Genomic DNA, 25838 nt, shown 5'->3' on the forward strand with positions numbered 1-25838 from the left:
AAAACTCCTACCCCCGGAAAGGTGGTTCTAACTTACCTGAAGATCACTGTGTGACAAAAGTGACTCCAAAACCAGAAATAATAATAATAATAATAATAATAATAATAATAATAATAATAATACCTTTATTGTCAATGTACAACCTGTGTACAATGAAATTAACCGAGCCTCCACCCCAAACACTCAATCTCATTGCACTCTGTGTGCTTGTCGCACAACATACCAACCCCAAAAGTCAGTTGCACTATATTATTTTCCGTTCAGCAGCCTAACAGCCCACGGATAGAAACTGTTTTTTAGCCTGTTGGTATGATTATACTTCTATATCTCCTGCCCAAGGGTAGAAGATTAAAGAGGTGCTGGCCAGGATGTGAATCGTCCCTGAGAATTTTTCTCGCTCTCCTAAGGCAATGATCCCTTGCGATGTCATCTAGCAGGCTGAGGGGACAGCCCATGATATCATGTGCTTGTTAGAGGACATTCGGCACAGAAACATGTGTGTATACCTTTAACAAGTTTCTGGGATTAATTGGCTGCAGGTGACCGTTGCTATAAAGGAAAAAAGCTGAGTTTTGTTGCCTGCCTGCAGGAATAACATCCACCAGAGTTTGTGTTTATTTGCTTAGTAATAAAGTCTTCGTTTTAGTTTGGGTTTTTACACCTATGTCTCCTGGAGTCACTCTGTCCTCTGCCACCGGCTGGAAATCCCCCTCCAACAGGTTATGGGCCCAGTCCCCAGTCCTGAGTGGGCAGAGACAGAGCGTGAAAAGAACCCAGAGACTGGAAGCAACTCAGCGTTTCTCAAGCAGCTGGCTGTGTGAAGGCATCGGCAGGGAGTGTCTGTCTGGGACCAGGAGCCGAACATTTCTTCAAGCCACGTGTGAGTAAGAACTGAGTGGAAAGCTGAAAGCTGGGTGGCGCCATGGCTGGACTTGGAGCTGGAGCTCAAGGGGGAGCTTCCTATTTTCCAGTAGAGAAACTGGGAGAGTCCAATTATATGTCATGGAGTTTACAGATGCAGGCGTTTTTAAAGAAAGAACAATGTTGGACTGTTATTGTTAACCCTCCTGTAAAAGAGGAGGATGAAGAAGTAGATGAAGCAGACCAAAGGCTGGAGGACAAAGCCTATGCCAATTTAATTTTGAGTTTAGAGAAATCTCAGTTATCTCATGTGCAAGACCTTGAAACAGCAAGTGAGATTTGGCAAGCACTGAGAGCAATACATATTAGAGACACTGCTGGCAGCAAAATTACTCTAATGAGAGTTCTGTACCGAGCCAGACTAAGTGAGGGTGAATGTGTTTCAACACATCTTCAAAGAATGCGTGATTTATTTTCACAGTTAAATGAACTTGGGGAACATTTTTCTGAACAGAGAAAGGTTTATATTGTGCTGTCTTCACTTCCTGAGTCATGGGACAATTTAGTGATGACTCTGGAAGCAATCCCAGAAAGCCAATTAACAATGCATTTCTTAACTGGGCGTTTGCTTGATGAGGAGGAAAGACGCCATGAGAGGAAGGCCACAACCCCTCACCGTAACTCCAGAAATGGGAGGCAGTCCAGTAAAAAATATGCAACTGATGAGGAGCGGCAACCTAAAGAGGTTGTAGACCACAGAGAGGAAGCAGCGTTCACAGTTAGAAGATGCTATCGTTGTGGGTCAACCAAGCATTTAGTACGACAGTGCACTGTGTCTGTGGGAGAAAATACAAGACAAGGGCGGCCTACGTTTGCTGGGAAGCGAGGAGACAGGAAGAGTCGAGTCCAGTATGTTTCTGCAGCAGTTCGAGGCACCAGTCACGACGATGGACAAGACTGGATTTTAGACTCAGCAGCGACAAACATTTTTGTCAAGTCTGCACAAACCCTTGTAGAAAAGCAGCCTTGTAAATCTGTAAATGTAGTACTAGCTGATGGAACAGTGCATGAGTCAGCTGGAAAGGGTAGTGTGAATATCAACTGTTTAAGTACCAAGTTTACCAATGTTTTATGTGTACCAAGTTTAGAAAATAATTTGCTTTCAGTTACAAGTCTTGTTAAGCAGGGATTTAAAGTAACCTTTTCTGTAGAATAGAGGCTGTAGAATAGAGAAAGCTGGAAAAGTGGTTACAGCGTCACTACAAAATGGTTTGTTTGTTTTGAAAGACCAGCTAGTAAGTGAGTCTGGGGCATGTGTTAAAGCCTGTAATAGAGCCTTGCATGATGAGTGCCAGCATCTGTGGCATCGTCGTTTGGGGCATGCCAATTTCCGCAGTATTGCAAAAATGCCAGAATTAAGCAAGGGAATTAAAATGAAAAAATGTTCAGTTTTTCTAGACTGCAATACCTGCAAGGAGTCTAAAAGTAAGCGAGGGTCTTATCCTGAAAGTACTAGAATTAGCAAGAGGCCATTTGCTTTAGTACATTCAGACCTTTGTGGGCCATTTGCAGAGTCTGAAGGAGGAGCAAAGTTTTTTTTGGTTCTTGTGGATGATTATAGCCGGTATACTTGGGTATATTTGTTAAAACACAAAAGTGAAACTGGTCAACTGATTAAGAATTGGATCAACTATATAGAAAGGCAGTTTCCTTACAAAGTTACCCAGTTGCAAAGTGACCGTGGAGGCGAGTTCATGTCCGAAGCCCTCCAAGTTTGGTTGAAAAAGCATGGTATTAGTCACCGTAAATCGTGTCCTTTTTCGCCTGAAGAAAATTCAGTTGCAGAACGCAAGATAAGATCTTTACAAACAATGCTAGATTCAATGCTATGTGATTCTGGCCTATCCAGGAAGTATTGGGGAGAAGGAATTCTGTGTGCTAACTACATACAGAACAGATTGTTTCATTCTACCATAAACAACACCCCTCATTTTTTGCTTTATTGGAAAAAACCCTTTTTGGACCATGTTAAAACTTTTGGTTGCTGGGCTTGGGTTCACATCCCAAAAGGACAGAGACGGAAAGGAGAGCCCAAGGCAAAGAAACTTAGGTTTGTTGGCTATCAAACTTGGTCAAAGGGGTATCGTTTTGCACTAGGGCGTGGCAGAGTTGTAATATCAAGACATGCAGAGTTTTGTGAGCAAGATGGTTGGGTTCGTTTACATGGAAATTCAGAAGTTGTGTTATCTTCTGATGATACAGATAAATTTGTGAAATCTGAGGAAGAAAAGCCACAAATTAAAGAAAGTTCTGAAAGTGACAGTGATGAGGATTCAGGGGATGAGGATCCCAGTACACAATCTCCTAAAGCTGAACCAATTTCTCCTGAGCAGGATAAATCAGAAGGGGAAGATAGTTCAGAGGGGGAGAGTGTTCAAATTAGAAGGTCACAAAGAAGCAATAAGGGGGTACCTCCAGAAAGGTTTACTATACAAGAAGCTAAAACTGTTGATGTGAAAAAGGAACCTCGTGATTATGAGGAAGTTTTAAAGTTACCACACCGGGAAATAGTAAGGTGGAAAAATGCAATGAAAGCAGAAATGAAATCTTTAGCAGAACACAATGTCTTTACCATTGAGCCATTGCCAGAAGGAAAAAAGGCAGTGGGCTGTAGATGGGTGTATAAAATAAAACACTTGGCAGATGGTGATGTTAAGTACAAAGCCAGACTGGTAGCACAAGGCTTTACTCAAAGAAAAGGTGAAAGCTTTGATGAAACCTTTTCTCCTACTGCAAGGAGTGAAAGTGTACGCTTATTGCTAGCTCTTGCAGCACAACGTGGGTTTAAGGTAAACCATTTTGATATTGAAACAGCTTATCTTAACGCAAATCTGCAAGAAGAAATTTTTATGAATCAAGCGCCAGGTTTTGAGGCAGGAGAACAGAATTCTGTATATAGGCTGAACAAAGCAATTTATGGGCTCAAACAGTCAGCTAGAAATTGGAACGAATGTCTTGATAATGCTTTAAAAAATCTTGGTTTTAAAAGAAGCTTAGCTGATAACTGCTTGTACACTAAAGGAAAGGGTGATAAACAAGAATTATGTTTGTGTTATGTTGATGATTTGCTTTACTCTACAAAAGGTGACAAGCAAGTGGAAAAATTTGCAGAACAACTAAGAAAGGTATTTAAAGTAAGAGATTTGGGTCCAGTAAAAAATTATCTCGGTTTAGAAATTCAAAGAACAAACGATGGAAGTTTTTTGTTGAGTCAAAAAGGCAAAATAATGGAGTTACTTGAAAGAAACAATATGCAAAACTGCAAGGGAGTAAAAACCCCAATGGAAATAGGTTTTTTCAAAAATGAAGGAGAATGCACAGAACCTGTAAATCCTGAAATGTACCATTCAATAATTGGAAGTTTATTATACATTTCATTGTGGAGCAGACCAGATTTGAGTTATGCAGTTGGAATACTAAGCAGACTAGTAAGCTGTCCTACAGAAAATGCCTGGAAAGGTTTAAAACGCATTTTCCGGTATCTAAAGCAAACACTTGATTATTGTTTAAGATTACCATCTTCAGGTTCCACCAAATTGCAGTGTTACGTCGACAGCGATTGGGCCAACCTGCCTGATAAAAAATCAATTTCTGGAATGGTATTTCAATTTGGAGATTCTTTAATAGGTTGGAAATCCAAAAAACAAAGTATAGTGGCCACATCATCAACTGAGGCTGAATACTGTGCATTGTCGGAGTTATGTAATGAAATAAAATTTTATGTTCAGATCCTCAAGGATATAAACGTACAGTGTGATTATCCCGTTCAAATTATGGAAGATAATCAAGCCGTAATAACTTTGTCTGGATCTGACCAGTTTAGAAACAAATCAAAGCATTTGGAAATTAAATATCAAAATGTAGCTGAAAATGTAAAACAGAACCAGATAATGCTGAAGTATTGTGAAAGTACACAAAATGTGGCGGATGTATTTACAAAAGCATTAACCTTTGAAAAACATGCACGACTGGTAGCAAAGTTGGGAGTTGCTGTGTGTGATATGTAAATATGTTCTGTTCTGTTTAAAATACTATTGTTTCTGTTTGAATGAGAGGGGGTGTTAGAGGACATTCGGCACAGAAACATGTGTGTATACCTTTAAGAAGTTTCTGGGATTAATTGGCTGCAGGTGACCGTTGCTATAAAGGAAAAAAGCTGAGTTTTGTTGCCTGCCTGCAGGAATAACATCCACCAGAGTTTGTGTTTATTTGCTTAGTAATAAAGTCTTCGTTTTAGTTTGGGTTTTTACACCTATGTCTCCTGGAGTCACTCTGTCCTCTGCCACCGGCTGGAAATCCCCCTCCAACAGTGCTGTGTTCATCACACTCTGTAAAGACTTTCTGTCTGTGGCTGTCAAGCCAACGTACCACACTGTGGTACAATATGAGAGGACACTTTCTACTGTGGACCGGTAGAAGGAGGTCATCAATTGTTGTTTAACATTGTTCTTTCCATTTGCACAAACTAACATGCAAGAATTTGAACAACTCCCTTTCAAGACCTTTTAATGACCCATTGGACTCTCAAGATTATATGGTAGAGTCTCTTGGATCTTCTGGATTTACCATGTTCCTCATAATGCAATACAAACTCCAATATGTTCCAGAGCTGTTCTGCAAGAAGCCCTCCACTAAGACATCACAGAACTGCACCAATAAATTACTCTCCTTCCACTCCAAGTTTCTTGAGTCAAAGCAAAAAAGCAAAGGCAAAACAACTTTCAGGTAGTGAACGTTTGGTGATTCCAGATTCCTATTAACAAACAAAAACTTGGTTTTCCTACCTTTAAACTGTCACTTCTGTGGTGTTATATGTTGTGTTATATGTTCAGACCATCCTGTCATGTTCAACAATCTGACCACTAAATCTGCACTAGCTGCAGTTTCTGAACTGTCTTCAAACACATTCCAGTGGTCCTGCCTAGAGGTTACTGGAACACAGACAACAGAAATCACAAGTTATATTAGCCCAAACTGCTGGTATTTTTTCCTTTATTGAGAACAAGCATATCCAAATACAGTTGTACCTTGGTTCTCAAACTGAATCCGTTCCAGAAGTCTGTTCGACTTCTGAAAACGTTCAAAAACCAAGGTGCGGTTTCCGATTGGCTGCAGGAGCTTCCTGCACTCAAGGGGAAGCCACAGAAGCCGCTTCGGACATTCAGCTTCCAAAAGAAGTTCGCAAACCGGAAAACTAACTTCCAGGTTTGCGGCATTCAGGAGCCAAAATGTTCGAGTCACAAGGCATTTGAGAACCAAGGTATGACTATATATGATACAATTCTGGCAGAATTCAACTTGGATCCAGAGAGTTCTCCCGTCATAAAGAAGAGAATGTTTAGAGCAGAGTTGTAATTGGCAGGTGTGTGAATTTCGAGTGACAGTTTATTGGCAGGCATTTTCAAAAAGGGATGCTATTTGAACAAAGATTTCCCAAGGGCCATGAACAACTTTCTTTGGCATGTGTTAGTTTCAAATTGGTTGCACAAAAACAAAAACAGAAAGAGATTCTCCTTTCCAAATTAAATCCAACATTGCAAAATTAAATAAGCATTAACAACATTGCTCATCATTTTAACATTCTAAATATTACTGTAGAAATATACACTTTTTGGGTTTGTATCAACAAATGCAGTCCTCACATTTTCTTAAAACAAGTTAAAGGTTGTTCACATTATGAATACCATAAATTACTGCCTTTTGTCTCATCTGTTAAACTACAGAACCTATTTGCAGAACTGAACATACAAAGAGTTCCCTGATACCTTCCCTAATCAGTTAGCTCAAAATACCACTGAAATAGTTTTGACCTGGATGAATGAACATATCTCACTAATCTGTGCTACTTTGCCATTATAGAATTCAAACAGCTCCAGTACCTTTTTTGCTTCCCAAACCGTACACATTATGGGAAGATAATTACAAATTATCTGGTGTAAAAACATGTTTTACTTACCAGCTAAGAAGTCCCCCCCCCCAAGTGGTTGAACAAGAGTACTAGGCTTACAGTTAAACACCCCCACACACACAACTTAAAAGAAATGCACATTGTATCAATGTAAAAACATGAATCCTACATAGATCAATAAATTTATTGACACTTAAGCCATTCCCTTTTGTTTTCAGGTACTCCAGTTGCTGGTATTTTGAAATAATAAGAAGTATACTTTACTGAATGCTTTACACTTAATTGTAATGTATCCTAGAACAGTGCCATGAAGGCAAAAAAATATTTTAACAAGTAATATAAATCAGTAATTAAGCTATTACTATTACTATTACTTAGTAAATGGGGAAGTTTTTTCATTTTCTGTAATCAACACAACAGTTCTAAAACTTTTACTGGTGGATCTTCTAATCAATAGCAATTTGGAGGCCCATGGCAGGGCAAGCTTGCTCCAACTAAGCAGCTCCTACTCCAGGCACTGCCAGGCCTGAGACTCCTTCGCGACCTGATGTACAGCAGCTTGAGCAATCGAGACCCACGGGATATGAATTTTAAAAACACATATACAAAGTCAAATTTTGTGATGTGCTGTTATTGTTGTGGTCCATCCTATGCAAAAGATGACGCTGTAACTCTGCGGTAAGAGAATCTGCTTTGCGTGCAGAAGGTCCTGGGTTCATGTCCAGCATCTCCAGGCAGGGCTGGGAGAGACACCCTGAAATTCTGCAGAGCCACTGCCAGTCAATGGAGATAATACTGAGTTAACTGGACCAAGGGAAGGCGGCTTCCATGTGGTGGGGGAGGGGAGAACCAGCCTCTCTCGTGTCCTATCAGTTGCCCCATGCGCCCAGGGCAGGGCAAGTGTTGCGCTCCCTGGAGGACTGGGCAGCTGGGGTGGGGGCACTTGGCAGAGGGTACCTGGAGGGTGAACAGAGCCTACCTCCAGCAGGGTCCTCACCTGCTGCCTCCATCCACCTACCCACTAGACAAACCCACCTGCGCCTCAGCTGCCAGGGATCTGTGCCTGTTGTGGGGGCCAAGGTCCCCCTGGTGCCTCCGTGTCTATGAGGGATCACTCCATACATGAGTGATGTGCCTGCCTCAATCTTGATGGAGCCCAAGGGAATTTTATCTTATCTAAAGTGGCAAGGTTCTTTACTTAGAGAAGGATGAAAAAAATGTAGCATTGCTTTTGCCATTTTTTTCTTATCACCCAGATAAAAACTAGCAGCTCAACAGTAAAAACAGAAGTGTTGAAACAAGTGAAAACTGCTAAAAAGAATGAATTACTAGTTAACATATAAAGTGGTGAATTGAATACTCTGCACGTAATCAACTGTAAAGTCTTCTCTGTACTATTTTACTGGATATTCAAACATGTACCAAAATATTTAAAAGGACTAAGGAAAAAATATGAATTGTCTGAGCCATTTTTTTCAATGCAAAGGAGCCAAACAGCACAAAATCTCCTCTAGGAAGCCCTATAGTACTCCTAGACATTACAAAAAGAAATGGGGCGGAGGGGGAGAGGAGGAAGACAGGCAATACCTGATGGCTTTGATGGCTCAAGGAGACTTCCATTTGGAGAGACTGTTCCCAATAAACATTTCCAGAAGTGTCAAGTTCTTAAAGAAATGGGAGTGCCTCATCATCTCATCTGTCTCCTGAGAAATCTCTAAGTGGGACAAGAAGCTACAGTTAAAACTGGATATGGAACAACTGATTGGTTCAAAATTGGGAAAGGAGTACGACAAGGCTGTATATTGTCTCCCTGCTTATTTAACTTATATGCAGAATTCATCATGCAAAAGGCTGGGCTGGATGAATCCCAAGCCGGAATTAAGATTGCCGGAAGAAATATCAACAACCTCAGATATGCAGATGACACAACCTTGATGGCAGAAAGTGAGGAGGAATTAAAGAACCTTTTAATGAGGGTGAAAGAGGAGAGCGCAAAATATGGTCTGAAGCTCAACATAAAAAAAAGAAAAAAGATCATGGCCACTGGTCCCATCACCTCCTGGCAAACAGAAGGGGAAGAAATGGAGGCAGTGAGAGATTTTACTTTCTTGGACTCCATGATCACTGCAGATGGTGACAGGAGCCACAAAATTAAAAGACGCCTGCTTCTTGGGAGTAAAGCAATGACAATCATAGAATCATAGAATCATAGAATCATAGAATCATAGAGTTGGAAGAGACCACAAGGGCCATCGAGTCCAACCCCCTGCCAAGCAGGAAACACCATCAGAGCACTCCTGACATATGGTTGTCAAGCCTCTGCTTAAAGACCTCCAAAGAAGGAGACTCCACCACAGTCCTTGGCAGCAAATTCCACTGTCGAACAGCTCTTACTGTCAGGAAGTTCTTCCTAATGTTTAGGTGGAATCTTCTTTCTTGTAGTTTGGATCCATTGCTCCGTGTCCGCTTCTCTGGAGCAGCAGAAAACAACCTTTCTCCCTCCTCTATGTGACATCCTTTTATATATTTGAACATGGCTATCATATCACCCCTTAACCTCCTCTTCTCCAGGCTAAACATGCCCAGCTCCCTTAGCCGTTCCTCATAAGGCATCATTTCCAGGCCTTTGACCATTTTGGTTGCCCTCCTCTGGACACGTTCCAGTTTGTCAGTGTCCTTCTTGAACTGTGGTGCCCAGAACTGGACACAGTACTCCAGGTGAGGTCTGACCAGAGCAGAATACAGTGGCACTATTACTTCCCTTGATCTAGATGCTATACTCCTATTGATGAGGCCCAGAATTGCATTGGCTTTTTTAGCTGCCGCGTCACACTGTTGGCTCATGTCAAGTTTGTGGTCAACCAAGACTCCTAGATCCTTTTCACATGTACTGCTCTCAAGCCAGGTGTCACCCATCTTGTATTTGTGCCTCTCATTTTTTTTGCCCAAGTGCAATACTTTACATTTCTCCCTGTTAAAATTCATCTTGTTTGTTTTGGCCCAGTTCTCTAATCTGTCAAGGTCGTTTTGAAGTGTGATCCTGTCCTCTGGGGTGTTAGCCACCCCTCCCAGTTTGGTGTCATCTGCAAATTTGATCAGGATGCCCTTGAGTCCATCATCCAAGTCGTTGATAAAGATGTTGAATAAGACCGGGCCCAAGACAGAACCCTGTGGCACCCCACTAGTCACTCTTCTCCAGGATGAAGAGGAACCATTGATGAGCACCCTTTGGGTTCGGTCAGTCAGCCAGTTACAAATCCACTGAGTGGTAGCATAGTCAAGACCGCATTTTACCAGCTTCTTTACAAGAATATCATGGGGCACCTTGTCAAATGCCTTGCTGAAATCAAGGTAGACTACATCCACTGCGTTCCCTTCATCTACCAGGCTTGTAATTCTGTCAAAAAACGAGATCAGGTTAGTCTGACATGACTTATTTTTCAGAAATCCATGCTGACTATTGGTGATCACAGCATTCCTTTCTAGGTGCTCACAGACTGTTTGCTTAATGATCTGCTCCAGAATCTTCCCTGGTATTGATGTCAGACTGACTGGGCGGTAATTATTTGGGTCCTCTCTTTTCCCCTTTTTGACAAACCTAGACAGCATCTTAAAAAGCAGAGACATCACCTTGCCAACAAAGGTCCGTATAGTTAAAGCTATGGTTTTCCCAGTAGTGATGTATGGAAGGGAGAGCTGGACCATAAAGAAGGCTGATTGCTGAAGAACTGATGCTTTTGAATTATGGTGCTGGAGGAGGCTCTTGAGAGTCCCATGGACTGCAAGAAGATCAAACCTATCCATTCTGAAGGAAATCAGCCGAGTGCTCACCGGAAGGACAGATTGTGAAGTTGAGGCTCCAATACTTTGGGCACCTCACGAGAAGAGAAGACTCCCTGGAAAAGACCCTGATGTTGGGGAAGATTGAGGGCACAAGGAGAAGGGGACGACAGAGGACGAGATGGTTGGACAGTGTTCTCGAAGCCACAAACATGAGTCTGACCAAACTGCGGGAGGCAGTGGAAGACAGGAGTGCCTGAAAAATTGGATTCCAGGTGGAAAAATCAAAATTGGAAACAGAACTGCTAGATCCCAAAATTAAGACTTTGTCTAGGATGTATAACTTGCTGTTGAAATGGAATACGCAGGATGAAACGGTGAAATCTGCTATGATTAAGTGGGCTCAAGATGTTGGACATAACATTATGATGGTTGACTGGGAACAGTTATGGACCACAGGTATGAAGTTTACAGCATGTAATGCCTTAAGAGAGAATATTATGAAAATGATATACAGGTGGTACATGACTCCAGTCAAGCTTGCAAAAATCTATCATCTGCCCGATAATAAATGTTGGAAATGTAAAGAAACTGAAGGTACATTCTTTCACCTTTGGTGGACGTGCCCAAGGATTAAGGCTTTCTGGGAGATGATATATAATGAAATGAAAAAGGTATTTAAATATACCTTCTTGAAGAAACCAGAGGCCTTTCTCCTGGGCATCGTGGGCCAATTGGTGCCAAAGAAGGATAGAACTTTCTTTATGTATGCCACGACAGCAGCAAGAATACTTATTGCAAAGTATTGGAAGACACAAGATCTACCCACCCTGGAAGAATGGCAGATGAAGGTGATGGACTATATGGAACTGGCAGAAATGACCGGCAGAATCCGAAACCAGGGAGAAGAGTCGGTGGAAGAAGATTGGAAGAAATTTAAAGACTATCTACAGAAATATTGTAAAATTAATGAATGTTAGAATGATGTTGGATAAAAAGTTAAGTGGTTTTTAGCTATAACGCTATTAGGAATATGAAAAAATGGATTATTAACAGGTAAAAATTTAATGTTATAATATTTTAAGATTAAAGACTAGGATAAACAAAGAGGGAAAGGATTTGCTGAACTAATAAATTGAATTGGAATACAAAAAAGGGAGGTGTGAGGAGGTCCGGGAAACAAGCAAATGTAAAATAAGTGATGGAAAGATGGAATTGTTTTTTAACTATTTTTATTTTGTATTTTTCTTTTTTCTTTTTTCATTTTGTGAAATCTTAATAAATATCTTTTTTCTTTTTTAAAAAAAAAGGAAGACAGGAGTGCCTGGTGTGCTCTGGTCCATGGGACATGACTAAACAACAACCATAACGCTGTAAAGATGGTGATGAGGCAAACGTCAACTGGTTCCTTCAGATGGAGAATGAATGACACCTTACTTGAAGATGAGGAGGTTCGTAAGAAGGCCCAAAAAACTCTGAAATATTATTTTGAAATCAATTTGAAGACTAAAGTAGAAAAAAGAATAATATGGGACGCAAGTAAAGCCGTGATGAGAGGTTTTTTGATACAACAAAATGCAATAAAAAAGAGAAGCCAAAATGAAAAGAAAGGAAATTTTGGAAAAGATAAAAGAAGGGGAAAGGAAACTAAGAATGAAACCAAAATCGCATGAGATTCTAAGAGAAATTAAACTACATCAAACACAATATATGGAATTGATGAACCAAGAAATAGAATGGAAAATTAAACAAATGAGACAAAAGACTTTTGAATCTGCAGATAAATGTGGCAAACTGTTGGCTTGGCAAATAAAGAAGAGACAAAAATTGAATACGGTAACAAACCTAGAAGTGGATGGAAAGAGTATTGTTAACCCAATTGAGATTAGGAATTGCTTTCAGAGATACTTTAGACAACTCTATACACAAGGGCCTCAGAAAGATAAGGATATAGAACAATTTCTTGAGAAAAATGGACTGAAAAAGATCTCACAGGAAAGTAAAAGAATTTTGAACCAGGAAATAACAGAACAAGAAATAGAAGGTGCCGTTCAAAGTATGGCGTTGGGCAAATCTCCAGGACCGGATGGATTGACTTCCAGATATTACAAAGTTCTGAAAGAATGGATATTACAACCTCTGAAGGAAGTCTGCAATGAAATTATGGAGGGGAAAAGGGCACCAGATACGTGGAGAGAGGCCTATATCACACTTATACCAAAGACAGAGACTGAAAAGACCCAACTTAAGAACTACCGACCCATCTCGTTATTAAATGTAGATTATAAAATCTTTGCTGACATTTTAGCAAAGAGATTGAAAAGAGTTCTGATGGAGGAGATTCATGGGGACCAAGCGGGCTTTCTCCCGAGAAGGCACTTGTCGGACAACGTAAGGAATATAATTGACATTTTGGAAAAGCTGGAAGTGAACATAAACACTAAGGCAGTTTTGATATTTGTGGATGCTGAGAAAGCCTTTGACAACATTTCTTGGAGCTTTATGATGAAGAGCCTCCGGGGGATGGGGGTAGGCCAAGGGTTTGAAAATGGTATAGGTGCAATATACTCTGAACAGAAAGCAAAATTAATTGTAAATAATGTGGTTACAGAAGAGTTCAAGATAGAAAAAGGAACACGTCAGGGGTGCCCAATCTCTCCATTACTTTTTATATCAGTCCTGGAGTTTTTGCTAAATATGATTAGAAGGGATCAGTTGGTTAAAGGGATTCAGGTCGGAGCGAAACAATACAAACTGAGAGCGTTTGCAGATGATCTGGTACTTACATTACAAGAACCTGAAGCTAGTACGAAAAGGGTTTTGGAATTAATACAAGAGTTTGGTCATGTGGCAGGATTTAAATTGAATAAATTGAAAACAAAGGTATTGGAGAAAAACTTAACATCTTTTGAAAAAGAAAGGTTTCAGAATGAGACAGGGTTAACTGTGGTTAAGAAAGTGAAGTATTTGGGAATAAATATGACAGCTAAAAATGTGAATTTATTTAAAGACAATTACGAGAAAATTTGGACAGAAGTGAAAAAGGATTTAGAAACTTGGTCAAATTTGAAGCTTTCCTTGTTGGGTCAAATTGCGGTTATTAAGATGAATGTATTGCCAAGAATGTTGTTTTTGTTTCAAACATTGCAAATTGTGGACAAGATGGACTGTTTCAAGAAGTGGCAGAAAGATATATCTAAATTTGTCTGGCAGGGCAAGAAGCCCAGAATAAAATTTAAGATTTTAACTGATGCAAAGGAAGGGGGGCGGATTTGCCCTGCCAGACTTTAAACTTTATTATGAAGCGGCAGCATTCTGCTGGCTGAAGGACTGGCTACTTCTTGAGAACACAGACATTTTGGATTTAGAAGGTTTTAATAATACTTTTGGGTGGCATGCATATTTGTGGTATGACAAGGTTAAAGCTCATAAAGGTTTTAAAAACCATATTGTCAGGAAAGCACTATTTAATGTCTGGACTAGATATAAAGACTTGTTGGAAAATAAAACCCCAAGGTGGTTGTCGCCAATGGAAGCTAAAGTTGTTAAGAAACTTAATATGGAGTCTAAATGGCCGAAATATTGGGAAATTCTAGAACACGAAGGGGACAGACTGAAATTGCAGAGTTTTGAGAAATTAAAAGGGAAAGTGAGAGATTGGCTTCATTATTATCAAATAATGGAGGTTTTTAAGATGGACAGGAAAATTGGCTTCCAGGTGGAAAAATCAAAACTGGAGAGTGAGTTGTTAGAATCCAGTACTAAAAACTTGTCAAAAATGTATAACTTGCTGCTGAAATGGAATACACAGGATGAAACGGTTAAATCAGCAATGATTAAGTGGGCTCAGGACATTGGTCATAACATTATGTTTGCTGACTGGGAAAAGTTGTGGACCACCGGGATGAAATTCACGGCATGTAATGCCTTAAGAGAAAATGTTATGAAAATGATTTACAGGTGGTACATGACCCCAGTCAAGCTTGCAAAAATCTACCATTTGCCGGATAATAAGTGTTGGAAATGTAAAGAAAGTGAAGGTACATTCTTTCACCTTTGGTGGACATGCCCAAAGATTAAGGCTTTTTGGGAAATGATATATAATGAATTGAAAAAGGTATTTAAATATACCTTCCCGAAGAAACCAGAGGCCTTTCTCTTGGGTATTGTTGACCAGGGGGTGTTAAATAAGGATAAAACCTTTTTTATGTATGCTACAACAGCAGCAAGAATACTCATCGCAAAGTACTGGAAGACACAAGATCTACCCACCTTGGAAGAATGGCAGATGAAGGTGATCGACTACATGGGTTTGGCAGAAATGACGAGCAGAATCCGAAACCAGGGAAGAGAAACAGTGGAAGAAGATTGGAAAAAATTTAAGGACTATTTAAAGAAATATTGTAAAATTAATGAATGTTAAATTGATGTTGGATTTGAAAATAAATGGTTACTAGCGGTAACGGATAAGTTAAAGAGAATAGGTAAGATTAAATTTAAGATAAAATAAGGGAAGGATTTGCTGAATAATTGATTAGAAACTGGAATACAGAAAGGGGAAGTATGAGGAAGTCGGGGAAGTAAATTATAAGAAAATAAGGTTCTGAAATTGTACTTGTTTTTTTGTTTGGTTTGTTGTTTATTGTATTGTCTTGTTTTGTTGTTTTGTTTTTGTTGTTATAAAAATTATGGAAACTTTAATAAAAAAATTAAAAAAAAATGACTAAACAACAACAACATAGCAAATCAAACCTGCTATGCATTCATATGCCAACTGAAGTACAACTACAACTTCAGCGCTCCTAGTGGAAAACAAAGGAGGTTTAAAGATGCTCTCAAGGCAAATCTAAAAATAGTAGTATCAGCACTGTTAACTGGGAAACACTGGCCTGCGAGCGCTCCAATTGGAGAACAGCCTTTACCAAAGGTGGTGTGGACTTTGAAGAAGCACGAACTCAGGGCAAAAAGGAGAAACAGGCTAAGAGGAAGGCACGCATGGCAAACCCTCACCGTAATCAACTCCCACTCGGAAACCTATGTCCAGGGGAGGAGGAAGGGGAGAGCAGTGAGTGCGGGCTGCCCCAGGTGTCACCACTGAGGGTGACAAAATGGCAGGCAGCACTCACCACAGTGCCTGCAGTACGCCTGGGAGAGACGCAGTGGCTTGGGGTGTGCAGCCTCCACGCTGTCCAAATGGTCCGTCCGCTGCCTTCCCCCAGCTGTAGGGCGCCTGAGTGGGAGGAGGCAGGCAGACCTCGGAGGCCCCGTGGTGCATCCCACCCCTATGGGAGGTTCACACCGCCCCAGGCGCCTGAGTGGCTTCCTCCGCCGCTGCTTATGTCCTCACTGTGGAAGGACATGTGGATCCAGAATTGGCCTCCACAGTCACTTACAGACTCACTGTTAAAGACTGTGTTCATGGAAGACTCTTGGTCTAATCTATCATATTTGCACTTTTTGAAATAATATGAGACTCGAAACACGGCCATTCTTCAAAATTCACATTGTTCTCCAAATTTTACACTGTAGTTTTCCAACCAACCAGTAAAGATATTTGTGAAAATAGCATGCAAAAATGCATTTTATTAGAAATAGCTTGCAAAAATGTGCACATTTGTCAAAACTGCCTACAAAAGTGTTTATTAGAACTTTGTACTAAAATATTGAATGAGGATTTTAAAAAACACAAAATTCACAAATTGCTGTAGAAGTGTGGAAAACTAAATTTAAGGTTAGAAAAATGAGAAACTGAAAGAGCAGAAATGGACTGATCCTCGCCCCCTACTGATAACACAGACAGCCTGATGCTAGTAAGCCAATTAACACATATAATCTGCTAAAAATCCTTTGCCTTGGTTCAGTCCAAAAGCGATTGAACCTCAATGCCTAATTCAGCAATTTCACACTGCAATCTCCCTTTGAACTTCCTTTGCTCCATCCTGGCATCCTATTCTGCCAGTGGGATGTTGCATATTGGAATGCTCTCCCAAATAAAACCTTCCCAATACATAAAAAAAACACCAAAGACAAAACTGGGCTGGCTTTCCACATGCAAAGGATTTAGACCATATGGTTCCAGGAAGGATATACCATGTGTTTTTTTCTTAATGCTTCAATCTGCTCTATGCCATTGCTGACCAGTTCCTAAGTTTGTCAACAGTAGCAGGGGAAACCCCTTAACTTGAAGCAGAATGAACACAGAAAATAATGTCCTTTCCTTTTACCAGTTTCCACTCCAGTGGCTTGAATGTCATCGCTTAAAAGCACAATCTCAGCTGCCATTCGGAAGGCCTATTCATTACTCTAGGAATGCTAATGCACTCAGTGCTTATGGGGCATTTCTCAGAGGGTGCCTAAAGAAAGCAATTAGTGAAAACGTAAACAGAAATAAACAGAAGAAGAAACAGAATATTTAAGTCAGAATGATGTCAGTTGTGAGGCATTTATTTCTTTTGAAAGTGCACCAGCTGCTAACTATTTTCTTAGGCAAATTACAGTGCCTTTAATCTGTTTTGTGGAACACAAGAAATTAAAAATAGCCATGAAGTGGCTTGAGGCTGTGTTTGTACCCTTCTGCTTGAAGCTGTGTTTGTAACCTTCCAAACACCTTTCTACCACCTCTGTAACTTCTTCACAAATTTAAAAAGTCATCTCCCTCCTTCATGTTTTTCTTTTTTTCTTGGGACCTATCACCCGAAGGAAAAGGAACCTGGGTAGGCAAACATGGACATGCACAGAACAGCAGTTGCAAGCACAATTTATTGCAATACCTACAGGATACAAATTTTAATATGCTAAATCCCACTCTCAGACTGTTCTGGTGAGTCCAATCCTAAAAACCCATCCAGGGTCAGTAACTCAAGCATCCACCTGGTCATGTCAGATCAAGACCCCGCCAACGCCAGCTGGGAAAGTGAATATATTGAAACTACAAATGTTAAAATACATGATGCAGGATGGGAAAGTTAATTGGAAAAAGACAGTGGAAATAATATGTCAGGGAACTGCCATCGGGTCAGGGACGAGAGGGGGAAAGCCGGATGGATTACAGAGAGCCCCCAAAGATCGTGGGAAGCAGCACCTCCTCAGCGGAGGAGAGTAGCCACGCCTCTAGTGGAGAGGAAATGCAGGGCTCGGAGGAGGCGAGGTGGTGCCAGGACACCTTGCCTGAGCAAAGCGGGGAGGAGAGATGTCCTCCGTTACCCACGCCTTCCTTGCGCAGTAGGCTTTCGCGCAGAGAGGGGAGGCGCAGACTGGGCGCCAAGAAACTACTCTTCTGGGGAAGGTTTAAGGACCGCCCACTCTCAGATTCTGCCAGTGAATGAGCAAGACACGGAATAGAGGCGCTCTGCATTCCAAAGGTTTTTACCACCGATAAGAAAGCTTTAAAACAGACTACTGAAGCATACTGCCTGATTGCTCTCGAGCAACCAACCTATACCTCTTACATAATATCACAAATGCTTTGGAATAAAAGATTTCTTAAAAATGTGATTAGTTTAATCATAGTCCCAAAATATCAGCTACAAAAATAAAAAAGGACGATTTATGCTATCCAGTAAAGATCTCAATTTCTTTCTTGTAGCAGTTTTGCCTGTATATTCTGCTATAACATTTCCCCCTTTTTAATCACACTCTCCACTATGCTTTATAATTTCTGCTTCAGAAGAAAGAGTGCATTTTCTATAGGGGGGGAAATAAGTATTCTCTTGCTCTCACTCAGCCATACCTGCAACTTCTCATCATAAAACTCTACCAGATACCTGTTTCTTTGCTGATGAAAATAATCATAACTTACCACTGCTATGTATAAAAAGCTGTTGCAACTGTCTCCAGCATCTGTAGAAACTGGATTACATAATTTCACAACTGAGTGCCAAAATGTGACCAGAAGGCCCAGCAAGTGTTCATCACAGCCAGTGTGTGCAAGGAACCAACTATTTCTAACCAATTATTAAAGTCCCGAAACACTATTGTATTCAGTCAGGCAATGTTGCCCTTCTTGCCATCTTGGAATACTGTGCAGAAATGCATGACAAATCAATGCAGATGTGTAAAGAGATGCTAAGCAAACAACATCACCAAGTGGTTGGCAGGTAACCCTAGATAACTGTAATATTTGAACATACGGCAATACAGTGGTACCTCTAGATGCGAACAGGATCCGTTCCGGAGCCCCGTTTGCATCCTGAGCAGAACGCAACCCACGTCTGCACGTGCGCAAGTCACGATTTGCCGCTTCTGCACATGCACATGACGTCATTTTGAGCGTCTGCACATGCCCGAGCGGCAAAACCCAGAAATAACCTGTTCCGTTACTTCTGGGTTGCCGTGGAACGCAACTTGAAAACGCTCAACCTTAAGAGACTTTAACCCGAGGTATGACTGTACTGCCTATGTTTTCATATTAGCTGGAGAAACACAGAAACTTGGAGTTATCGCCAAATTCTAGGAATAGTGAGTTGGTCTGTATCACGATTGCCAAGGAAAATATACGCGATTGCTACTACCACCTAGTGATATTAAATTCTCGAGAATAATCTTTTGGAGAATATTCTCGAGAATATTCACAATTAATGAGAATATTAGAGAATTTTCATTTAAAATAGGAAATTATTCATTTTAATGAATTGAAAATGATATTATTAGTTAATATAAATGTTTATTCATGGATAAACTTGTTCAGATGGCAACCAAAATCTGTACAGATACTTTTATTCAATGGGGCAATGAAGTGAATTCACATTCTTTGATTTTTTGAACCAAACTTGAAATTGAAAATTCAACATGAATGACTCACGTTAATCACTAAGCCTGCTACTAACCGTATATTTACCATCAACTTTGAATTCTAATTATGTTGTATATGTATGAAATGTAGCTTTAAAAGTAAAATGAATATAAAAGAAACTCAGGTCTGCTACATGAGTATGTTCTTTAATAAGCATATCTACATGGTACAGTATTTTCAGTGCAACACTAATAAAATCAATATAAAGTTTAAAATAAATGCTATTATTTCCAGAAAATAAAACACAATCAGTAATGACAAGTTACATAAATCAGAAATACAAATTACTATCTGCTTAGACAAGTAAGGCGACACACAACATATTTAAATTATAACTGATAAATTGTCACAAGAAATAAATTTATTTTAAAAATAGGCTTTAAGTAACAATGTTTATAAATTTATATTGACTCAAACATCTGAAGAGGATGTCACCATCTTCATTTCCACTGGTAACAAAGCTTACTAGATTTTTTTAATGTGGGTTGTAAAACTGGTTCTTACATTAGAATTTACAGTTTGTAGAGAATATTCTCTGGAGAATTTTCTAGCAGAGAATATTCTCTGGAGAATATTCTCACCTCACATCACTACTACTACCATTTGAACTCTGAACAAGAACCTCCTAAAATGTTGTTTCTCTGCAAATAGGTTAATGAGGGGTTGAAGTAGTCAATTTTGAACCACCTGAAAAGGCACTTGAGTATCTACCGTATTTTTCACTCCATAAGACGCACCTGACCATAAGACACACCTAGTTTTTAGATGAGGAAAACACACAAAAAAATATTCTGAATCAAATGTTGTACTAAACTATTTAAAGCAGCAAAGCGGGCAGCTCCTGTCTGCTTTGCTGCTTTAAAGAGAGCCTCAGAGGAGGGAAGGAAGGGAAGCCATGGATCCTCCGCTGGCAACCTGCAGCGGGATCCCACCGCCGTCCGTAGGCATTCACTCTATAAGACGCACAAACATTTCCCCTTACTTTTAAGGAGGAAAAAAGTGCGTCTTACGGAGCAACAAATACGGTACTTGGAACCCGAATGCTGAAAACCCGGAAGTGAGTGTTCCAGTTTTCGAACTTTGTTTTGGAAGCCAAATAGGCTCCATTTTGAGTCCTGAGCTTCCGTTTTGAGTGTTGCACTGCTAATTTGCATCCTACCATTGTAACTGATAAGTTCCTCTTCTAGTTTTAGTGTTGCGCTGCTAATTTGCATCCTACCATTCCGACAGAAGTCTTTCATTTCTGATTGCAGTGTTCTGAGGTGATATTTGGAGCTTATATTTGGTGCTTTTGTTTTTGCTATTTTTTGTGTTTTTGTTTGTGCGGGTTTTTTGTTTTTGTGACTGTGTAGAACCCAGTTCAGCTACTGATTGATTGATTGTGCTACTGCAGAAATGGATAAAAGCAGCAAAGGCAAGACAACCGTTAACATTGTTTATTGCTTGCATTTTATGGATCAATGGTCTCATTAGATACTAAAATTTCTGTTAAATTTAATTTTAGATTCATAGAATCATAGAATCATAGAGTTGGAATAGACCACAAGGGCCATCGAGTCCAACCCCCTGCCAAGCAGGAAACACCATCAGAGCACTCCTGACATATGGTTGTCAAGCCTCTGCTTAAAGACCTCCAAAGAAGGAGACTCCACCACACTCCTTGGCAGCAAATTCCACTGTCGAACAGCTCTTACTGTCAGGAAGTTCTTCCTAATGTTTAGGTGGAATCTTCTTTCTTGTAGTTTGGATCCATTGCTCCGTGTCCGCTTCTCTGGAGCAGCAGAAAACAACCTTTCTCCCTCCTCTATGTGACATCCTTTTATATATTTGAACATGGCTATCATATCACCCCTTAACCTCCTCTTCTCCAGGCTAAACATGCCCAGCTCCCTTAGCCGTTCCTCATAAGGCATCGTTTCCAGGCCTTTGACCATTTTGGTTGCCCTCCTCTGGACACGTTCCAGTTTGTCAGTGTCCTTCTTGAACTGTGGTGATTCCTGCTTTAGGGGTTGTTTTTAATTGTCTGGAATGGATTAATCCGTTTTGCCTTACTTTCTATGGGAAAGCGCACCTTGGTTTTGGAATGCTTTGGTTTTGGAACGGACTTCTGGAATGGATTATGTTTGAGAACCAAGGTATCACTGTAGAGTATTCGCTTTCCATGTATACAGACACAAAATGCTCAAATAGGACAGCCCCACTCGAACAAATTATATCTCAGCTTGAGCCTTATGGGAATTGCCCTTCTCTCCTCTTTTTGCAGCATGCAGCAATTTGACTCAGAAGTTTCCATTTTGTCCAAACCAGGAAACTATGTTTATCAGATTCAGAAGCAACAGCTTCAAACAGTGGTTTAAGTCATTGGGGTAGTTCAAATTGGAGACTTGCAGGTTTCATTACTGTGCATGGCTAATAAAGGAGAGAGGGGGCTGGGGGGGGGGGGACAAAAGGCTCTGGCTTACCTTAGTATTCCACCAAGATATGGTAATCTGAACGAGGCCAATATTTTCATTACATTTTTGAGTAATTCCATAGAAATGTTTAAAAACCTTTCTTCTCTAAAATAAAATTTTACCCTGGCAGTTAGGCAGACTAATTTACTCATCTATTTCTCCTTCTCTATTGCTAATAAAATAATAAAATAATTTGTCATCTCATAATAAAGAATTTATCCCCTTACCACTTTTGTAAAATACCAAGCGTTTGGCAAAGGAAGCCCAAGCCTTTCATTAGGTGAATAATATTTGAACTTTTGGAGTTCCTGAAAATTTTGCAGGATTTTCCTGTATTTTCCAAACTTATTTAGCTTAAATATATAAATATTTCAAACAACCCAATTCATTTTCCTTCCATGTATCATAAACACTTATGGAATAGCTTCAGTCAGGAAAACTTTTTTTTCTCACATGAAATTCAGCGAATTAATTCCTGTAATTTTATTTATCAAATAGCACTGTCTCTACATTCAGATTATTCAAATGAGCATTAATCGAACCGATACGAACTCTAGCATAAAGACTGGGTTCAGCTCTATTAAAAACAAAAGAATGATTATCTTCAGTATCCTAACATATGCTTATCAGGTAGTTCTGTGCAAGCTGCGACTGAAAAGTGCAGGTGAAAACACCAATTGATTTCTATTTTGAAAACAGCATATCATTTTGTAGAGTCCATTGGCAACAATCAGACTTGAATGGGAATACTTCTTTTTAGTGGCTATTAAATAATGCCTTTGTACTGCTTTGAGTTTCTGGTTTATTATGTTGATCAATGATCTGTATCGCCCCCCCCCCCAAAAAAAAAAAAACCCCACCATTTTTTCCAATCATCATCAATACAGACTACACATCTGTAAAAGCCACATTGTACAACTTTTAAGCACATATTTAAAATGTTTATTACCTGTTTCTCATTTCAACAGGAATCTCACTGAGGCAGATGTTCTGGGAAATTTTGAGTCATGGCACTGGGGTGTGTAAGACACAGTCAAGGAAACCGGGTGGGGAACATGAAGGTTAAGAGATCAGCACCAAGACATCCAGCTATAGCATACACATATATTATAATTTTCTATTAAACTATTGGAATTTAGAAACATTTGCTGATTTACTGAAGAACACCCAGAGATCTAGCCCCTGGCCCATTTCCAGAGCAATGCATTGTAACATTCCCCTAGGAAGTCCCCTTCTTTTTTCAGATGGGCAATAAGGAAGTTGCCCAAGGAAGCACACGCAAGCCATTATAGCTCTGTTGGGGTGTCCACCGCATCCTGTCTGCCTCTCTGCCCACTGAAATATACAGTGGTACCTAGGTTTTCGAACAGCTTAATTCATGAACAACTTGGAAATCGAACGCTGCAAACCCGGAAGTAGGTATTCCGGTTTGTGAACTTTTTTCAGAATCCGAACTGTTCCATTTTGAGTGTTACACTTCATTTTTCAGTGCCACACTTCTGTTTTGAGTGCCCCCGCTCCTGCTTGCAAAGGTGGAGGAGCTGGATCGGGGCAGCTCAGCTGGGGAGCACGAAGCCTCCCTTCCCAGCGCGAACCCCTCAATGGAAAGTGCGATGGAGCCTGCACCTCCCCAGCTGAGCAGCCCGATCCAGCTCCTACTCCTGTGCAAGCAGGAGCAGGGGCAGGGATCTCTCGTGGCAGCTCAGCTGGGGAGGGCAAAGCCTCCCTTCCCAGCTGAGAGATCCCCGCCCCGCTCCTGCTAAGATCTTTGCTAAGGAGAGGGATCCTGCAGGAATCTCAACTAGAACATAAATGACATCCAACCTCTGCTTAAAAACCTCCAAGGAAGGAGAGTCCACCACCTCTCAAAGGAGTCCATTCCCCTGTTGAATAGCTCTTACCCTCAGAAAGTTCTTCCAGATGTTTAGTCAGAATCATCCTTCTTGTAACTTGAAGCCATTGGTTTGGGTTCTAGCCTACAGAGCACGAGAAAACAAGCTTGTTCCATCGTCCATGTGACATTCCTTTAGATATTTGAAGACAGTTATAATACAGAATCATAGAGTTGGAAGGAACCCTGAGGATCATCTAGTCCAACCCCCTGCAATGCAGGAATATGCAACTGTCCCTTATGGGAACTGAACCTGCAACCTTGGTGTTATCCAGCGCCGAGGGCCTTCTGGTGGTTCCCTCATTGCAAGAAGTGAGGTTACAGGGAATCAGACAGAGGGCCTTCTCGGTAGTGGCGCCCGCCCTGTGGAATGCGAAGGAAATGAGCAGCTGTCTTATCTTTAAAAGACCTCTGAAGGCAGCACGGTTTAGGGAAGTTTTTACTATTTAATGCTGTATTGTTTTTAACACTTGATTGGAAGCCGCCCAGAGTGGCTGGGGAAACTGAGCCAGAAGGGCGGGGTATAAATAATAAATTATTATTATTATTATTATTATTATTATTATTATTATTATTATTAGCAACATGCTCTATCCAACTGAGCTATCCTACTGATGCCATCTCCTCTCAGTCTCCTCTTTTCCAGGTTAAACATACCCAGCTCCTTCAAGCGCTCCTCGTAGGGCTTGGTTTCCAGACCCTTGACCATCTTGGTCGCCCTCCTCTGCACACCTTCCAGCTTGTCAACATCCTTCTTAAATTGTGGTGCCCAAAATTGGACACAGTATTCTAGGTGTGGTCTGAGCAAAACTGAATAGAGTGGTACAGTGGTGCCTCGCAAGGCGAAATTAATCCGTTCCGCGAGTCTCTTCGTCTTGCGGTTTTTTTCGTCTTGCGAAGCACGGCTATTAGCGGCTTAGCAGCTTTAAGAAAAAGGAAACAAACTCGCAAGAACTCGCAAGACGTTTCGTCTTGCGAAGCAAGCCCATAGGGAAATTCGTCTTGTGGAACGACTCAAAAAACGGAAAACCCTTTCGTCTAGCGAGTTTTTCGTCTTGAGAGGCATTCGTCTTGCGGGGCACCACTATACTATTACTTCCCTTGACCTGGACACTATACTTCTGTTGATGCAGCCTAGAATAGCATTAGTTTTTTTGCTGCTGCATCACACAGTTGACTCATGTTAAGCTTGTGGTCTACTAAGACCCCTAAATCCTTTACACATGTACTACTGGAAATCCAATATATTTGTGCATCTGGTTCTTCCTGCCTCAGTGCAGAACTTTACATTTGTCCCTATTGAAGTTCATTTTGTTAACTTGGGCCCAGTTCTCCAATCTGTTATATGGTCATTTTGAATTCTGATTCTGTCTTCTGCAGCATTAGTTACCCCTCCCAGTTTGGTGTTATCTGCAAATTTAATAATAATGATGATGATGATGATGATGACGACAACGATGATGATGATGATGATAATAATAATAATAATAGCAGCAACAACAACAACAATACTCCACCCATCAGTTTCCCCAGCTACCCTGGCAGCTTCCAGCACATATACAAACATAAGAAAACGTCAAACCTCAAAAACTTCCCAAGCATCTCCTCAAGACCTTCATCCAAGTCTTTTATAATGTTGAACAACAAAGGGCCCAGGACATAACCCTGCGGACCCCACTTGTGATGGGTTTCACCTCACAGTGGCTGGCAAGAATGTATTTGCTAAGAGTCTGCCAAACCTGTGAGCTCTAATGTGTGAGCCCCTTGTTTTCTCACATATTTTAGTCTGGAAGCAAGAATTAATGGGCACTAGAGAGTGTTGCTTCACTGCAGTATTTACAGACACTGGAGGAAGCAACTCTTGAGCACAGTGACATTGTCTACCCAGTCAAGTCATAGTCAAGTGTCATCATTCCAACACCCTAGTAATGCTTTTCAGCCATTATTATAACCCACCAGTAAGCACAAACCTATCAATTGGTTGTCAAAGGGTACACTCTTGTTTTCCCATAGATTTTAGTCCAGCGGCCGAATCTGACATTTCCAGCATTTTTTTACGAAGACTGACACCAAACTTGGTCTGACCCTGATTTA

General features: G+C 40.6%; 1 protein-coding gene across 7 annotated transcripts in view; it reads right to left on the reverse strand.

Moving 5' to 3' along the window:
* The window catches only part of APBA1 (amyloid beta precursor protein binding family A member 1), a 94220-nt gene that overhangs the window by 63843 nt on the left and 4539 nt on the right, over positions 1-25838 (reverse strand). For 2 of the 7 annotated variants that reach the window (XM_077935936.1, XM_077935933.1), the window contains exons 2-3: positions 23755-23829; positions 22803-22866 (exon numbers count right to left, since the gene is read on the reverse strand). The exons of 3 other annotated variants lie outside the window; for them this stretch is intronic. The gene's annotated coding sequence lies outside the window, so the exon portion shown is untranslated. The remainder of the gene's footprint in view (positions 1-22802; positions 22867-23754; positions 23830-25838) is intronic. 2 more of the 7 variants (XM_077935935.1, XM_077935932.1) reach the window with 1 other exon arrangement.

The sequence above is a fragment of the Podarcis muralis genome, chromosome 11 (assembly GCF_964188315.1).
Source record: "Podarcis muralis chromosome 11, rPodMur119.hap1.1, whole genome shotgun sequence".
NCBI classification, from domain to species: Eukaryota; Metazoa; Chordata; class Lepidosauria; order Squamata; family Lacertidae; genus Podarcis; species Podarcis muralis.